Source organism: Alosa sapidissima, chromosome 6, assembly GCF_018492685.1.
Source record: "Alosa sapidissima isolate fAloSap1 chromosome 6, fAloSap1.pri, whole genome shotgun sequence".
NCBI classification, from domain to species: domain Eukaryota; kingdom Metazoa; phylum Chordata; class Actinopteri; order Clupeiformes; family Clupeidae; genus Alosa; species Alosa sapidissima.
In genome coordinates this window covers 33,206,814-33,225,062 of record NC_055962.1, presented here as the reverse complement: position 1 = coordinate 33,225,062, position 18,249 = coordinate 33,206,814, and the positions used below count along the sequence as shown (strand labels likewise).

The following is an 18,249-nucleotide window of genomic DNA, read 5'->3' as shown; positions in this document are numbered from 1 at the left end:
GTTAACTCGATATTGTAAGCATTTTGGTTAAACCCTAGTAAACAAACAAAGTTTAAAGCTAAAGTTGACAATGTTCATTTAAGTTCAAAATCACCAACCTTCACAATGATACCAATGGCTCATGTAAGGATGCTGTTCATTCCGCGCTCGCTCTGTGTTGTGTCAGAGGGGTCTGGTTGTGTGTAGGCCAGGGGTCTCAAACTCAAATGAGCTGGGGGCCAATTCTGCCAACATCATCTGATTGGAGGGCCGGCTATTTCTGAAAATGCAATGTTCTTTTTTTCAAATACCACACAAAACTGCAAACAGAAAGTGCAAGTGTTTTTATCTAGTTTTAGACACCTGCTAGCAACCTTAGCTTATAAATAAAATAATGAATATAAAATAATAAATATTAATACAAATCATAAAACAAATGAAAAGCATAAAAACAGGTATGTGTGTGTTTCACACCAAATACAAATATTTTCCTCTCATAACTTTTTTAAACCTGGCAAACTATAGGCGTCAGGGTTAAGAAAGCAACACCATTGGATTTTTATATCAAAATTTCAAAAGGCCATGGCTTGAAAGTGGTCAGAGATAAAGTCCTACTGTAAATGTAAAAATCTTTGAGTAAAACAAAAGTTTATGAAGGGGGGTAAATTTACCCATCTAATTTGCTACTGGATGGCAAGCACCTCAAATTATGCACCTTTCAGTAAATAGGCTACTGGATGAACATATTTGAGCAGGTTTACTTTCCTTTTTTCATATTACCCACATAACAAATTAACAGGAAAACACCTAAGATGTATACCAACACCTAAGATGTATGGTTTCTAAACCACAAGGCCTACAATAAAGTATTCTGGTCAAATCAGTTCCTATCGCGGGTAATCTGAGTACCCAGAAGTTTGCATCATATTGCGGGTGACTTTGTAGTTTAGAGCCCTATTTCTACTAGCCCTGCTGTCTGTACCACGTCCATTACGGACACTATCATCACGATTACCACTGCAACCTCCAAGCTATGTTGGGCAGAGGGTCGAAATAAGCATGGTATACCTTATATATGCTTAGTGGACACCGTCGTATACACGCAGACGCACCTCCATTCAATAGACGATCGATCATAATCTCCAAAAGGATATTCTCCTTCAGATTTAGAATAGGTGAATAACATAGCCTACCTAAGACTTCATCACACGTAAACGTTTTTCAACATTTGGTGTAGGCCTATTTCTGCTTCAATTTATGCAACACTATGGCCTGCATCGCTTCCGCGTCATTACAAATGCACGTCTTTGTGTTTCTCACGTGTAATAGGCTACAAGTATTTCCTGAAAACTTTGCGCAGCGATTTTGGGTTTGAATGAAGCTCTGGATGTCTAGCACATAGTGGAGCAGAGCAGAGTACAAATGAGATTTGTCACCGTACTTGGAACTATTGTCTATTTTAATCAGTATCGTTGTTTGTCGCAATTAAAAAGTCTCAAGGGCCAGATTACGTTATTATTTTGACATACGTCGCGGGCCGGAATTGGCCCGCGGGCCGGGTGTTTGAGACCCCTGGTGTAGGCTATAGAGCTGGTAAGTCCCGCTCCCTTTCCGCTATCCCCGCTGGACCTCTAGATTGAAAAATCGTTAAAGAGCAGTTTGCAGGTTGAATTTATAACTGAATTAATGCTTAATCTTGTCTGAAGAGGTCTTTTAAAAACACATGTGTAGACATTACTATGTAACACAAAACCTAAGATAGAAATTTTGATGAAAATGTGCTTATTTTAAGCTAGGATAAGGACTATATGACGTAGGCCGAGGCAAATAAGAGCTCACGTTCAGCTCTCTCATTGTGGATGTAGATGTAGTTAGAGCAGTAGTGAGAGACATAGCGAGAGATAGAGAAAGTTTTAGATAAGAGTTTTAAAGAAGTCATAATGGTCAATTATTGTGTTTGTGCTGGTTGCATTCATCTTTTAACTTTTACATTCAGGAAAGTGTATTCAATAACCTTGGTCAAGCAACTGTACAGCCTACTTTTAAACATGTTAAACACATTTACATGTTATTAATTTACTTGTAGTAACATTGGATTTGCTGTTATTGTTGTGAGACAGTTAGAAGCTAACGTTAGCCGTTCCCATGATACCGTTAACCAGAGAATGTCTAATAAGGGGAGAACTGCCACTCTCGGAAAACTTCCGGTTTCTTAAAGTCACTTAATTGTGAACGTTTCTTTTACATTATTGGTTAAAAATGATAGAAGAAAAATTAAATGGCACAACCCAGAAAAAGATTATTTACAATTTATTTAAATTTGTCTTAATGGCAAAGGCCACACCCAATCTGCGAGCACTTAATTTTTCTGGGCTTTGAATTGAATTGAATTGTGGGGGGGCCATTAATGCTGACACGCATGCACGTAGCCAGATGCTCTCCTTGTAGTCTAATTCTCAGTCCCAAAACAACAAACCCACGTATAAAAAAGTAAATACTCACTTTTCTTCTACATCACTCCCACAGTTACCATACAACTCACTCACAATTAACTCGAAAAAGACCTAGGCTACTTGATTGAAGTGCGACCGTTCGTCTCACCGTCAAGAGAACGCTGAAGTTATGAGAACATGTCTTTCTGATAAGAGAATGTAGGCTCCTATATGTCTAATGCCGTAAACGTAGAAAAGGTCTGTTTGTGATAGCCTATTATAGCTAAGTGGACAGAATTTAGGCTATACGTATATGCCAACATATGCTCATATTTCCTTTAACTATCAGACAGTTTAAACAGGCCTAGACTGTGTTCGCCTAGCTTTCCCATGCAAACATCAGTGGTGGAGGAAGTACTGAACCTCAGTACTTAAGTAAAAGTACAAATACACAGAGAAATATTTACTTTAGTAAAAGTAAAAGTACCACAATGACAACCCTACTTAAGTAAAAGTAAAAAGTACCTGCTTTTAAATGTACTTTAAGTATTAAAAGTAAAAGTATTTGCATAATGATTTATTCTCTTAATATCTATATTCTAAAAGGAAAAATCAGTATGGGCTGTGGCATTTTAATTAAGCTAGTTTTAGGTTATACTCGACTAGATAGTTTTAAGTTAATGCAATTGTGCTTACCATCTGTGGCCCAGTTTACATTCTGACCTACAATTCTAGAGACTGTAATTCTGGTTATCTACTAGGGTGATCTGCTGAGTAATATCATTCAGCAAAACACGAGAGCCTGAAGTTTAACGGGGTAGACAAGGGAAACGTCGGGTGGATCGTAATGCCAATTATGCTGATTGAACAGAAAAGTTGCTGAGAAAGGTGTCTTTATGATTAAGTTCAGTTTCACTTGCGCAGACGCATAGACATTGAATGAGCGCTCACGTGACTACCCCCCAATTGTAGGCTATGCATCTTTATTTAATCACACACAATTAAGGAATATTTCCTAATCTGGAAAATGTTACGTTTTTTCCGGCCACCGGTTCATTAATAGTCTACCATTCATTTGCCGCAAATGATCAGACGTGTGACAGAAGCATGGGCATAGCCTGTAACTTCGCTGATCCACGGATAGCAATCTCATCGGAGAGGAGGCCCTAACGCTGCAGATAACAGACAGAGAAAGGCACAGAACACAGTTGCATGTACAGTGTAGCCATGGGTCTGGTGAATATAGCCTACCGAATGCAGATGGCTACAAGCTCACGCTTTGCCTGGTCTAGCCTAGAAGCTTATGTTTCTAAGAATGCACGTAGCGCTCCAGAATCTTTGGTAGCAACCCCTCGGAAACGTCTCTGAAAACGTGTTTGTCAGAGAGAAAAAAAAAACTGATCATAAAATGTATCATAAAATGTATCGTAAAAAGGAACGATGGTGTTGTAGAAATGTAGCGGAGTAAAAGTACAGATAATTGCTGTAAAATGTAACGAAGTAAAAGTCAAAAGTATGCACTATAAATTTTACTTAAGTAAAGTACAAATACGTGGAAAATTTACTTAACCCTTTAGGCGCCAGAGGTTTTTTTCCGAAACGATCAATTTTGACATCTTCATTTCAAAAGGCTATATCTTAAAAGGGATAAGAGATAGAGACTTTCTGTAAATTAGAGAAATATTAAGGATGACCCAAAGTTTATGTAGAGATTAAATGTTTATATCTAATTTGCATATTATGACGTCATATGGTGGCGGCCATCTTGGATTATAGAATTTTCATGAAAAGTCGCATGTTTGAATGATAAAATGCACCACTTCTTTCCCCCAAAAATGTCCCTCACCTTCTGTATGCTATATTGCACAATACTGAATGCTCAGGTAAATAGTAAGTAGTGAACAAACTGTGTAAATCATTACTAATAAATGGCCAAAACAAACCAAATGCATGTAGCGGTAGACTGGCCTTTTGCTGTAGAGATTTTCCATTTACTACATACAGTAGGCACTCTGATTCCATGTATGGGGCACATATAGATTATTCAGATGACACACAAACACAAGTAGACAAGACCTGTTTAGTTCAAAAGCTCATTTGCCACGGCAAGGCACAGATCAGGAGTGAGATGACGAGACAAGACAAGAGACAATGTTAGTATTTTTTTTCTTTTTGTTGTTTTTGTTGATGTTTTTTTTCTTAGCTGACAAAGACACACACATCACAAGGACATGAACACACAAAAAGGAACACATAGTGTATGTCCTAAATGATCAGGGAAATAGATAGCAAATCAACAGTGTAAATCATTACTAATAAATGGCTGACATTTTTTTTTTTTTTGTAGCAGGCCTTTTGCTGTAGAGATAATGACTCCCTATCCCTATCCATACAGGGCCGGCATTCCCATCATCTTGTGATAGACTATGCATGACCTAATGTGTGTGTGTGTGTGTGTGTGTGGGAGAGGGAGAGGGAGAGAGCGTGTCACCACCTCCACCATGCGAGCAGCATGGCCAGATCTGCCTCGCGCGCGCCGAGTGGAGAGAATTTGCGCAGCTCGGACTAGGCCTACTGTCATTCTCATTGCGACTCCCCACACTGCCACTACGTTTCCCCCTAACTCTCCTATGAGCACTTCGACCTCGTCTAACATACCCAGTCGCATTAGACAAAGGCTCCACCACGTTACTGTCGCCGCGATTGTGGAGAGGCAAAAGACAGAAGCTAGCGCTATTAGGCTACCTCCAGCCTTGTTCGCCACACCACTAACACCCTGCTAACTTCCCGATGAACACTCCGAACCCGTGAAACATTATTCCCACCAGTGACATTGGGCAAACGATTCAACGTTTGTGCTTGGTGTAAGCTAAACTATGGAGTAAACTCTCACTTTGTCCAGCTGCATCATTGAAGGCAGGGACGCATCTGAAGCCTCACTAAACGAATCACCGTCATTTCCTGAAGGCAGATATTCCCCTTCAGAATCAGGGTCCGCGAATAGAAGACCCAACACTTCATTTCAGGTAAACTTTTTTGATGCCATTAGACGATAATCTAATGCAAATACTCGCTAACGTTGACACTATCGCTCTGACTAAGTGGGTCACACGCACACTAGCTCCGGTATTGCACGCACTGATTCAATGTGCTGTAGCTCAAAAGTTTTGTTTAAACCTGACCTTTTTCGGACTCGGGGATGACGTATGTCTGCCACCTAGTGGAGTGGATGTCGAACGAAATATGACACTCTATTTGACTAAATCGGCCGTTTTATTCAGTACCGCATCTTGTCGAGTAAACTCGACAGTGGCGCCTAGAGGGTTAAGTACAGTAACGAAGTATTTGTACTTCGTTACATTCCACCACTGGCAAACATTACATATAGCCCTACGCTAACGTTACAAGTCTAGGCTACAATTAACGTTAAGACCATACACCTTGTAGCACATTGGTTTACTCTATTGCATTACTTACGTTTTAATAATTTGTCGTTGAATGTTGATGGAGGCTCATCTTTGGGAAATCGGCTCTCTGGATAAAATTGTCAGCCGGAGCAAGAGTTCTCAGAGTTGACGACACGGGGGTAAATCCAATCAGCAGAAAGAACCGCATCACAACAGTAGGCTAAATCGCAACAAACTTTTTTCCCCCCATGTTAAATTCATTTCGGTAATCATGAATTGGTTTCTTTTATTTGATGTGGGCTAGGAGAGGAGGATGCATGTTTCACATTAGTGTCAATGTGTCAAAGCAGGCTTTGGATCAGAGGAATTGCTCAAGCTTAACATATGGCATAGGCTACAAGCGAATTCACGGCATACAAACAGCTTCGTGATGAAATATAACTAATATAATTTTTTTATTGTCACCAGGCCTATAAGTAGGCTATTTATTGTGTAACCTACAAGTGAACGATGACCCCATAGGCTACACTGTGGCGGAGCAAGACCCCATCAGTCGGATAGCTAAACAATGTAACCGTGTTCAGAACGTAGGTTAGCCATATGGGCTGCAGACTTGTCTTTGGGCTTGTAATCACCTGACACATCATGCCGCATATATGTCCTGAATAATGAGAGGCTAAGTGCAGATTTGATGCACTTAACTTACTCAAGACTTTCAGAAAACAATTTCGAGATGACTTTGGTCATTGTGCTTTTACAGTGTGTTAAGTGAATCTCGTGATATTATGTTGCAGCGGCGCTGAAAATCCAGCGGCGGCGCTGCGCCGCTGTTAAATACATTGTAGGGGAAACACTGGGTTTACAAGAAAAGGAGGCAGAACCAAAAGTGAAAGCACACATAGAACCAAAACAAACGCATACTCTGCCTGGCAACAGATTACACATAGGACCTGGTCACATGTATTCTGCCTAGCAACACACATTTTTTAATGTTTAAATGGGAAAGGTTTTCCACCAATATCTCAAGTCCCAAAACGTTCTGATTGGCTAAAAGGGGCCCGGTGACGTTCCTGGTGATAGGAACGCCCCTCGGGCCCCTGAGAGCATAAAAGAAAGAGCTCAGGCACATTCAGATCAGATCTCATCGGGGTAGCAGCTGCCACTCATCACTCTATTGCCTGACGGTCCAGTCCTGACGCTGTTTGGATTGTATTCTCACTGCAATACGGTGAATAAAGGAGCAACAGTCTTCAGCATCTCTCGTCTTGGTGTTCTCCTTCGGGTCTTTGACATCAAAGTGCTAGTTGGATTGGAGGTTCGGGAAAGTGGATAGTTTTTCCACGACAAAGCTCCCAGTTAGCTATATTGCCAGTTTTGTGGGCCACTTACAGACACAAAATGCAATTGAAATTTCGGTGCAACATGAACAAGAAGATGCATTTAACGTTGAGCCCCTAGGGATCAAGTATCTATCTATCTATCTATTTTCATCTCATACATTGCGAAGAAATCGTTTAAATTCAAAGTTTGTACTGTCACCGACCTATGGTTTCTTCGCAATGTATTCATTGAGTTAAATGTTTCTTCGCAATGTATTCATGAGTTAAAAACGCATCTTGTTGTCACGTAAGGCCCTGTTCATGTTGCACAGAAATTTTAATTGCATTTTGTGTCTGTTAAGAGGCACAAAGACACTCTCCAGATCATGCCCCTAAAACGTCATTTTTGAACCCCCCTTTCACTGCAGTTAAACTAATCATGGTTTCCGGTTGTTTTCTGTTTTGTTCTTAGTGCATAATGGCATAGCACCCAGCTACCCAGCCACCCAGCTGTCCAGCACCCAGCTACCCAGCCAGCCGCCAGCTACCCAGCCACCATCTGCCCAGCTACCCTGCCACCAGCTACCCAGCCATTCAGCACCCAGCTACCCAGCCATCCAGCACCCAGCTACCCAGCCAGCCCAGCACCCAGCTACCCAGCCAGCTGTCCAGCCACAGGCACCCAGCTACCCAGCCAGCCGCCAGCTACCCAGCCACCATCTGCCCAGCTACCCAGCCACCCAGCCATCCAGCACCCAGCTAGCCCAGCACCCAGCTACCCAGCCAGTAGGGGTGGGCGATATATATCGTCTGCGATAATATCGTGATTGTTGTTTTAACAATGTGCAATATCGAGTATTTAAATTACTTATGGGGGAAAACACTCGAAATCACGCATTGAAGACTCATACATTCCCAGGAGGTGTATGCGGGAGAAGCCCCTGGCTGCAGCAGAGCAAGTGTCACGTGATCACTAGTGGGTCACAACGTTGTCCCACGCACGCCTAATGTTTATTTTGTGCAGCGAGAGTAGCCTACTTTTGACAAGTATCTGTTCAAGTAGCATTGATGAGACAGTCACGTTTTTTCCTACACGGTACTATATGGAGAGAAAACATTAGCCTTTGAGTATTTTAATAGTCAGTTGTAAACAAAGAACTATTCTCAAGTAACTCTTTTGTAAATGGACTTCGAAGTTCGCTGTAAATATCTACGTTTACCGATTATGCTAACGTTAGCATCTCTATGGGATTTCTCATATACATTAGCCATAAGCTAACGCATTAGTTTCTATTCTGTAACTTGGAATAGTAGCCTCTTGGAAGGCTAGTGCTCTTAAACAAAACAGAAGGAAATAAATGATATGTAGCCTACTCTGTTGGTCTGCTTAGTTTTACAGTGAATCCTATGTAAAGGTTTGAAAGGAACTTCAGCCTCAGACTTTCTCTTGGGAAACTGTTAGGCCTATTCATCTTCTCTAATGTAGCTGGCTAGACCATGTCATTGCCACACACTCAAGTGGGGGCAGAATTGGAAATGTGTCATAGAGTGGCATTGGTTGATTTGGTTAAAAAGTCACAGGTTAGGTTATTGGTTATTATTGTAATGATGCTATTCATAAATAATTAGCGGTAAAGTAACTCAGACTTTAACAAAAAAATGTTTTAAAGGATATCGACTAATTATCGTTATCGTCAAAATCACAAAAAATATCGAGATATTATTTTTTGTCCATATCGCCCACCCCTACCAGCCAGCTACCCAGCTGTCCAGCCACAGGCACCCAGCCATCCAGCACCCAGCTACCCAGTCATCCAGCACCCAGATACCCAGCTGTCCAGCCACAGGCACCCAGCCATCCAGCACCCAGCTACCCAGTCATCCAGCACCCAGATACCCAGCCATCCAGCACCCTACCAAAACATATAATAAAGCATAATGAAATGTATTTAATTTTCCTGTGTTTTTTAACAGATACATACGCATATGTACAACATAATTTAAGTATATAGTGAACCTAGACTAACCATTAAATCACAAAACACATCTTCAATCACCGTCTGGTATGGGAGCTCTGACAGTCGCACCAAGAGGAAATTAGAGAGAGTTGTCACCAAAGCCTCCAACATCACTGGCTGTGACCTTCCATCAGTCCACTCTCTGTATGCTGAACGCAGCTTGAACCGAGCAACCAAGATCATCAGGGACGCCTCACATCCGAGCCATGATCTCTTCCAACGTCTGCCCTCTGGAAGACGCTATAGATCTCTGAAGACAGGAACGACGCGCTTCAACAACAGCTTCTACCCTTCAGCAATTAGACTCCTGAACTCCTGAAGATTTGCAACTCTAGTTATTTATTTATATTTATTTAATTTATCCCCTCCCGCTATTAACCCAACCCCCCCCCCAAACGGACTGAGCTACAAAAAATACCACCAACATTGTTGTGTGGCAATTCAAGTTTCTATTCTATTCTAAATGATCAGCAATTAAGTCACAATTACCAGCAATAAAGTCATACAGACAGCTGAATAAATTAAAATAAATAATAATAAAAAAAAAAATACATAATTTCTATGTAAAAGCAAACATGTAGCACAATTATGGTATCATTTAGGGTCAGTTATGACTACATTTTGGCTGGATTATGGGATTTAGGATTCTTTTTGGGACATTTAAGGCTATAGTTTGGAAATCCAAAATTGGTTTTGTGGGCGGTGGTAGTGTAGTGGTTTAGGAGCTGGGCTAGCGTGCAGTAGCCTGAAAGTTGTTGGTTCAATTCCCAGCTTCCACCGTTGTGCCCTTGAGCAAGGCACTTAACCCCAAGTTGCTCCGGGGACAATGTAATCCCTTGTAATATAGCTGACATATGTAAGTCACTTTGGAACCATACAACTTTACAATCACACTGTATCATAGTGTTAATGTGTTGAGTGAAGCTAGACATGTTTCGAATATTTTTGTTACCATGTGTGTTTATTCCTGCCATTACAAAAACTAGCATCTCAGCTAATGTTATGTTGCGATTAGAGCTAGCTCACGTCACAGGTGACATGTCGTTTTTCTCGTTATGTCTTTTCCACAACTGATAGCCGAAGAATCATATAATATACTGTCAAACTCGTAACATGACAAATTATATTAAAAATTCACAGACAACATATGTTCACTTTCATGGCACAATTCAAACGGGACCAGAAAATAATTATTTTCTCACATTCACTTGCATTGACGATTTTTCAATCTAGAGGTCCACTGGGGGTTTAGCGGATGGGCGGGACTTACCAGCTCTTGTGTTGACGAACTGACCGAAGTGTCGGTTAAATAACCCGGTTCGTGTCACTGAGCCGGGAGAATCGAGTGCCAAACGTCAATAACCGACTCAGTGTTCCCAGAGTCACAAAAAAATTGGTACATATTTTACTCAGGAGTCGGGACAAATGCCTGTACGCCGCCCGGGCGATTCAGTCGACATAAATTGTACATTTTCAGAAAGCTGATGATGTGAGGATGCCATTTCACCCCCATGTTGAGGGGGCACAAGACTTAGTTTTCTCAGCTCAACAACTTGAATGTCACTATACCATACCATTGTTTATGACGCGGTTGGCACATGATGATGCCCTACGCCGCCTGGGCGATTCAGTCGACATAAATTGTACATTTTCAGAAAGCTGATGATGTGAGGATGCCATTTCACCCCCATGTTGAGGGGGCACAATATTTAGTTTTCTTAGCTCAACAACTTGAATGTCACTATACCATACCATTGTTTACGACGCGGTTGGCACATGATGATGCCCGTAGGCCGCCTGGGCGATTCAATCCGCATAAATTGTATATTTTCTGAAAGCTGATGATGTGAGGATGCCATTTCACCCCCATGTTGAGGGGGCACAAGACTTAGTTTTCTTAGCTCAACAACTTGACAACAATGTCTAATTAATTAACAGCCTAATAAACAATAAATAATACTATACAAATCATATAACACATAAGAAGCTTCATAAACTAAACGTATTTTTGAACATTAATAATAAATTATTTATTTCACATAGGTTTATGATATAGGGTTAGTCAAATCAAAAGTTTGTTTCATTATTCTGAACGATCTCCATTAAACCCAATGTGGTTAGCGGGACTTTTATTTTGAAAAAATGGCTAACTCTTAGCCGCCTTTGCTAGCAATAGATACATCCGGCATGAACATTCTATTTTCGCTAGGTTCACGCTGCTATCAATACCGTTTACCGTCTATGGTTTTACTTTTTCCCATAGGAAACATCATCACCTCATGTGAGAATAAGAGGTGGGAAAACTGGGGGAAGATTCTGCTAACGGAGTTGCCCAGTTGTTGGCTTGTCGCCACAAGTGCTTCATTTGTAGCCTAGTCATAATGTGAACTTGGCAATTTGCCGTTTATTGAAAGCTGCATAATATTCTTTCACAAGCGCCTTACACCATATCTTTTAAGCAATACAGTTGTTTATTTAAGATTGGCGAGCGTATGTTTTAACCTTTGTTGCAGCATCCATGTTTATCACACATTACGACGGCATAGCACATGAACACTCGCAGGAAAAAAAACGTAATCACGGGGCGGTCCCTGGTATTCCCAGATGGCCTGAACCATAGACTGTATATATAGAACTGGACAGTGTGGCTGCATTCTACAGTGTTCTATGGAATTGAAGCCACCGAGGCGACGCCATCTTGGAAAATTTGGAGCCAATTTGAAGTGCGGCTGCGCAGCAAAGGTTGAAGCATGCGCAGTGAAGAGGAGTCGCGGTCAGGCACGCCCACTCAGTTGCCACTCAGCGAGTTAAACACGCCCCTTGTCAAGTGAAACCCGCCCCCTTCTCCTTTCCACAACGCAGGTCGACTCGGCGCCGAAGGCTAGCTGGCTGGATGAATTTTACGGCTGTGACTGAGTTAGCTAAACAGTACAAACAACAATCGGTTTGTTCTTGTCTGGTAAGTGTTGCGTATCAACTGAAAAGTTTTTTTGTCTATTGGTGTTCTTAAATACGTCTAAGAGAGCTTATTATGTTGATTATAGACTGTGACAATTTAGTATGGTGAATACTAATGAGCTAACAACAGAAATACGGACAGCGAATTACATGCTAACGTTAGCAGCTACATTAACGTTACCGGGAGGCTAAGTTAGTCGTTTAAGTGAAGATTAGCACACAGCTCCCTTAACAGTCGATGCATGATATACTTGGTTTTATTAGTTTTTGCTGTTTTCAAATATCATGTATACCATCTCAACATGGAGTAACCATTGACTGTACATGGGGATTAATAACACTAGACTGTCAGTACAGTATATGATGTGATAAAGCAACGGTATGATGTGATAAAGCAACGCAAGTTAACGTTAACGTAATGTGAAGCATGGACCTCATCAACCTCATGTTAATGTAACTACTAGCCAGTTTGCCAGCTTTGCGTTTTTTCTAACGTTAACGACAGACACCTCTGTTAGAGCTACTTCTGTGATGGTAGGTCGGTAGCATAGACTGTAAAAAATAGATCGGTAGGTCAATAGTGGTCCGTGTAACGCTTTGCAGTGCTATGTTCTATTTGCAGAATTCACATGAAAAAATATAAAAATAGGCTTAAAAATCCGTTATCCATTCTTTAGGACGGCACAGTAAATGTGTTATTGTTGCTTATTTTGATTTTCAATTGAGCACAGTTACGGTTTTCTGTTCAGAAGTTAAAAATTGAAATGATGCGTCAATTTTCTAATTTTCCTTTTTTGCCCTTGTGGTTGGACTGAACCACGAACACTGGGGGGAGAACACCATCTAGCTGGGCCAGGCTAGATGGTGGAAGGGAGCGCCGCCTGAAGTTGTTTGTGATTTTGACTCATTACTTTAGAGATTAATGACAAACTTTTTGGGAGAAGGCACGTTAAACATAACTTTCAGCCTATGTTGAACATATCTACAGTAGCCTATATTTGAATACCATGGCCATGCCATAGCAAATAATTCCCCAAAGCAGAATGCTTTGCCATCGACGTCAGTCTTGGCTATACCGGGCTATACAGGCTACCCCGAGCACTGTTTGACATGGTATTTTTGCTTATTTAACGCTTTACGCTAGACTAGGTTTCATTAGGCTAAACGAAGACACAACGGTGAGCCTAATTTATCCGTTTATCCATTTATTAATTTCAACAGCAAATAGCCTACATTGGCCTGTAGGCTACTGGGGCTCACGTAGGCCTACTCATAAGTGTCAGGACGCAGCAATGTCTCCCTCTGCATCTGAAGTTCTGATCTCGAGCTGACATTATCAATCGCTTGGCACCTTGATGCAAGCGGAACTGTGTTTGATAGCCTTCCATCTCTACATCTATTTTTTACAGTCTATGCTCTACATCCGCTGATAAAATGTGATCACCAACATCGCGCGCCAATATCTATCAGGTCACCCACCCCTACGCGTGGTTCAGCCCAACAAAAACAGTAAAAAAAGGGGCCAAAATCCAATATTAACTGAATTTTACTTTTGTTTCCAATCCAGTTTCTGTTTTCTTTATCTTGCGTGACTAATGACACATTTAGAAAATAGCAGCAATTATCTATTTGCTGACCAGTTAAAACAAATTGAAAATTGGATTATCGAACACATTTTTTATTTGGACCAGATGGATGGAACAAATAGAACAAAGCACTGCAAAGCGTTACACGGACCAATAGTTGTAGACCGCATAAGTGAATGATCGATAAATGAAACGCCTGCATTAAACACTAGCTGCTACGCCAAGAACCAGTCACTTCCCAGGGATATCGGTGAACATTTGAGAAAGACCGTAGTTTGTCATCTAACGTCCATGATCAGTCATACTGATAACGTTATTTTTCAAGCTGACGCAAGTTAATAACATTCACACCGCATATTTAAATGTGTAGTTAACATTATAGGTAGGCTGTGAAGTTTATTGCACACATTATATTTAATTAATTGGTATTACTAGTGGTGTTGAGTGCCTGATTAGATGCTTTGTAATGTTGTAAAATTGTCTGACTAACTTTATTGTAACTTTCCTTTTTGCAGGTAAGATATGGGTGATGGCTGAATGTACTGGAGGTGGCAGCAAGGTGGTCTCCATGGTCTACATTAGTCTGCAAGCAAGGGAATGCCTACGTGAAGATGTTTGGCTGGGGTGGTCTGAGGTGGCATGTCCTCCCCCTTTCTCCAAGTACCCTGACATCCATCTCCCTGACATCACCCACCGTCACTGGATCAACCTGAAGCCCCTTATACATGGGACATGGCACAGCACCACTACGTTCTGAAAACACATGACTTTCAATAACTTGCATGGCACCAAGAAAGGTCTGCCTCTGCTCTGAACCTTCTGTTAATGTGACATCATTTATACTTGAGGCTGTACACATCCCTTTGTTTCTATTTTCTTTATTGATGTCACCCAAACTTCAACTTTCTGTATGCCCCTGAACTCGCACAAATTGTAAATTGCAATGCGCCATTTAACTAGTGGTTTAGTCGAGTTAGTTAGTTGTAGTGGTGGGTATACTGTGAGCAACCCCAAATGTTATTAAATACATATCCTTGCCTATTTTAAATGGGTTTACTGTGTAGTTTACTGTGTAGTCCTGTGTATCACGTAGACTATACCACGGTCATTTAACTGCCTTGGTATTTAAGTCAGAGGCCATTGCTTAGTATTTAACTGTAGCCTACACAAAGATGTAGATGTTACAAGAATATTAATATCAGAATAATTATTGGTTGATACTAAATCAATATTGAATGTTTTTTTTTTTTTCTTTTGTGTGATCTATCATTCAGAATGCTGCAACATGACTGGTCTTCAATCAGCCAAAGAGGACACATCGTAACTCCTCTCCTAGTTACTCTCCATTGGCTCCCTACAGTAGACAGAATTAAATTGAAATCTCTCACTTTGGCCTATAGGACACTGACTGGATCTGCTCCTTGTTATTTTAATTCAATGATCAAGATATACATCCCCAACCGCCCACTGTGGTCTTCTGATGAGCTTCTGTTGTGTCGACCAATCTTAAACGCTAGGTCAAATTCAAGACCTATTCAAATTCAATTTTCCTCAGTGGTTCCATGTTGGTGGAATGAGTTGCCCAGTGCTCTTCGTTCTTGTGATAGTTTTTGGTCTTTTAAGCACTTCTTATACATTATGGTTTGTATGCAGTAGTACTGTTTTATTTTCATTATAGGCTGTTGATTAATTTGACATTGTTTATTATTGATATTCTCCTTAATGTAGTCTTACCATGTTATTGTTATTATATTATTGATTGAATGGGCATTATTATTTATTATTGCTTTCCCCCCTCATTGTTTATTTCATTAGGCTATTGATTGATCCCTGTTTTAAGTATTATATTGTTTTGTATTTGTTAAGGGTAACCATAACCATCATCATCATAATGTGGTATTTTCTTATGCACTTGAAACAAAGAATAAAAATGTTTCTTTAAACGTAGTACCACTTTAAACACATCACACACTGAACAGCAAAGTAGCTTCCTGATTATGTGTAAAATGTTTACAGAGTATCCTGTCCTGATGTAGTAGGTCCATGTTCTCATATTTTTACAGCTGACATGAAGGCTGCAGTATTACATTTTTGATATATAATGGAGCACCCTCTGGTGAAAGACTAGCAAGCCTGTGGTAGAGGCATACGATTTCAGACATATTGAGAGAGCCTATCAATGAGTTGTCACAGTTTTCAATTTAGACGTATTATTTTGAAATGATGTACGTCTACGGGAGGATTTACACATCACTGGCAAGACCTGATCAAATCATACTAATGCAAAATGCTTCTCCAGCAGTGCAATCGCAGGTAACAACGATACCTTAACGCATTTTCAGATACCGCTGTTCTGAGCATACTAAGCAAATTGGCCATTTGTAACTTTGAATCCCTCACGTTAAGCTATGGCCCAATAATGTGTTCACTAAAACACAAGTAACGTTATTTGTCGGGCTGATTCATAAATGGGCATACCGAGGTTGTCGACCTAGCAGGCTAGGTGGCGTTTTTTTGCCATTCGCAAAACTAAGCAAGAGTTAACGTTAATGAAACTTTACATCGCCTTCTCCAGTGACAAAGTATATTCAAATGAAGTTGCAACAATGATGGCGGCAATCACTGGATACGTCACTTCGGATCAATATAGCAGAGCCCTTTTACTTTACCTATCAACTGGCTAATGCTAGCAAGATGTAGCATGCTATGAGCTAATATACTTAGCATCTACGAAAGAACAGAACATATCTTTTTTCACAAAGAATCTGTCACAACTAACAACGATGTCTCTTACCAGAACTACACAATGTATGACTATCAATATGTATTTAGTCAGACTGTGATAAGATATAGCCTAATGATAATAACAGCAACACTTACTTAGGTTAGATTATGTGTCGAAATCAGGTGTTGTTAAAATAAGTGAGCGATGACGCGGTAGTGTCTGCAGCCTAGACGGTAAAACGTAATGGACAAAGCGTCGTGTCTGCAGCCAGCCAGCTGTCAATCATAGGTGTAAACACGCCCTTTTAGATTTGTTAATATAACATTAAAAAAAATAATTTCAGCGAGAAAAGAAAAATTGTGTGTATTGAAGCATCTTGAAAACTATTTTTTCGAATAAAAAGTTGTTGATACAAAAATAGTTTTAGATGAGAAAAGTGACACGGAAAGTTGGCTACTTGGCCATTGAAATACATGGGGATGGGCGGAGTTACACATTGTACTGCAGCCAGCCACCAGGGGGCTCTGGACTAACGCTCGCATCACTCTTAACAGACGGCACACTGTCCAGTTCTATATATACAGTCTATGGCCTGAACGCACTATAATCAGCTGTTCAGCAGCGTGTTACGGTAGTCGCGCTTTTCAGGGAAGAGTGATGCTGCTAGTCCGTTGTCCAGCGGCAGGAGGGTGGCACCGACTGTGATATGTTTGCAAACAGTCAACCTCTACAGAGGTGAGCCTCCATTACAGGATCAATCCTTACTGTTAGCCTACATATGTTGTCGGCTTCCTCGGAAAAGTTCCCCACGCCACGCCATTGTGGACTACAGCAGCCAATTAAATGCGTGTAGCCTATTTCAGTGCGGGTTTTTTCCAATCAAATGACTCAAGATAGGTCTAAAATTCTATCTATTCACTACCGTAGATCCTAGAACATCACACCGCCTGATTATAACGGTATTGCTGCGTCATCGCACAAAGTTAGGTAACTGCTGCCTTACGCCATGTCATGGCTTCGGTAGGTAGGCTAGACCTACATAGCCCCAGTGTTACAACGTGATCTCACGAGATGGCGTAAAATAGCACGCCACTTTTAAAGCAATTTAGCGTGTCATGTAACGCCTTTCAGTCTTTTAGCGTGTCTTTTCACGCCCATTGTGGATCAATGACAGCCTGTTACGGCGTGTCATTTGACGAACTAGTAAAAAGATATCAACCCAGCTTCCATCCAGCTTGGAGGGACATTTCAAGGTAAGACGTCAATCGGTTGTAATGATTACAATTACATTGTACTAGCCTATATTACATCATATTTCCATTTTCTCTCCCCCATAATTTTGCAAAATTGTAAGATCGTTAGGTTTGGTTAGCCTCTATTCATTGTTTGGTGTATCAGCTAAAGTTAGGAAACGTTAACCGTTAGCCTATGCTTGCTTGCAAATAACCTAACGTTACCCTACAACACACATAATTAGTAATGTTGAAGTTGTTGAATAGCATGATCTATATAGGCTAATCTATAGATTGTATACATATCCTAATAAAGTGCCATTATAGGTGGTAGGTTAAGGTGTTGTAATTTTAACTTTGTTAGCAATAGCCATGGTAAGGCTATTAGATAGCATGCTTGTCCAAAACAGGCATGTGCAATCGAATGTAATCCTCAGATGAATGCGCATAATATAATAACCTTAGTCAAGAAGTGCTTTTGTATTTGAGCTAGCTTTATGCAATCTGTTACAGAGTTAATACAACTACATGTAATTAATAATGTTTTGTGAATACAGTAATAACGTTTTCCTGATGTCCCAATTCAACTTAAT

The 18,249-nt window shown here is 40.6% G+C and overlaps 1 protein-coding gene across 1 annotated transcript in view; it reads right to left on the bottom strand.

Annotated features, from left to right (window-relative positions):
* LOC121711278 (muellerian-inhibiting factor-like) overlaps positions 1-16,611 on the bottom strand; it is a 52,986-nt gene extending 36,375 nt beyond the window's left edge. The window contains exons 1-2 of the mRNA XM_042094722.1: positions 16,580-16,611; positions 99-259 (exon numbers count right to left, since the gene is read on the bottom strand). The gene's annotated coding sequence lies outside the window, so the exon portion shown is untranslated. The remainder of the gene's footprint in view (positions 1-98; positions 260-16,579) is intronic.
* Positions 16,612-18,249: the final 1,638 nt, after the last annotated feature.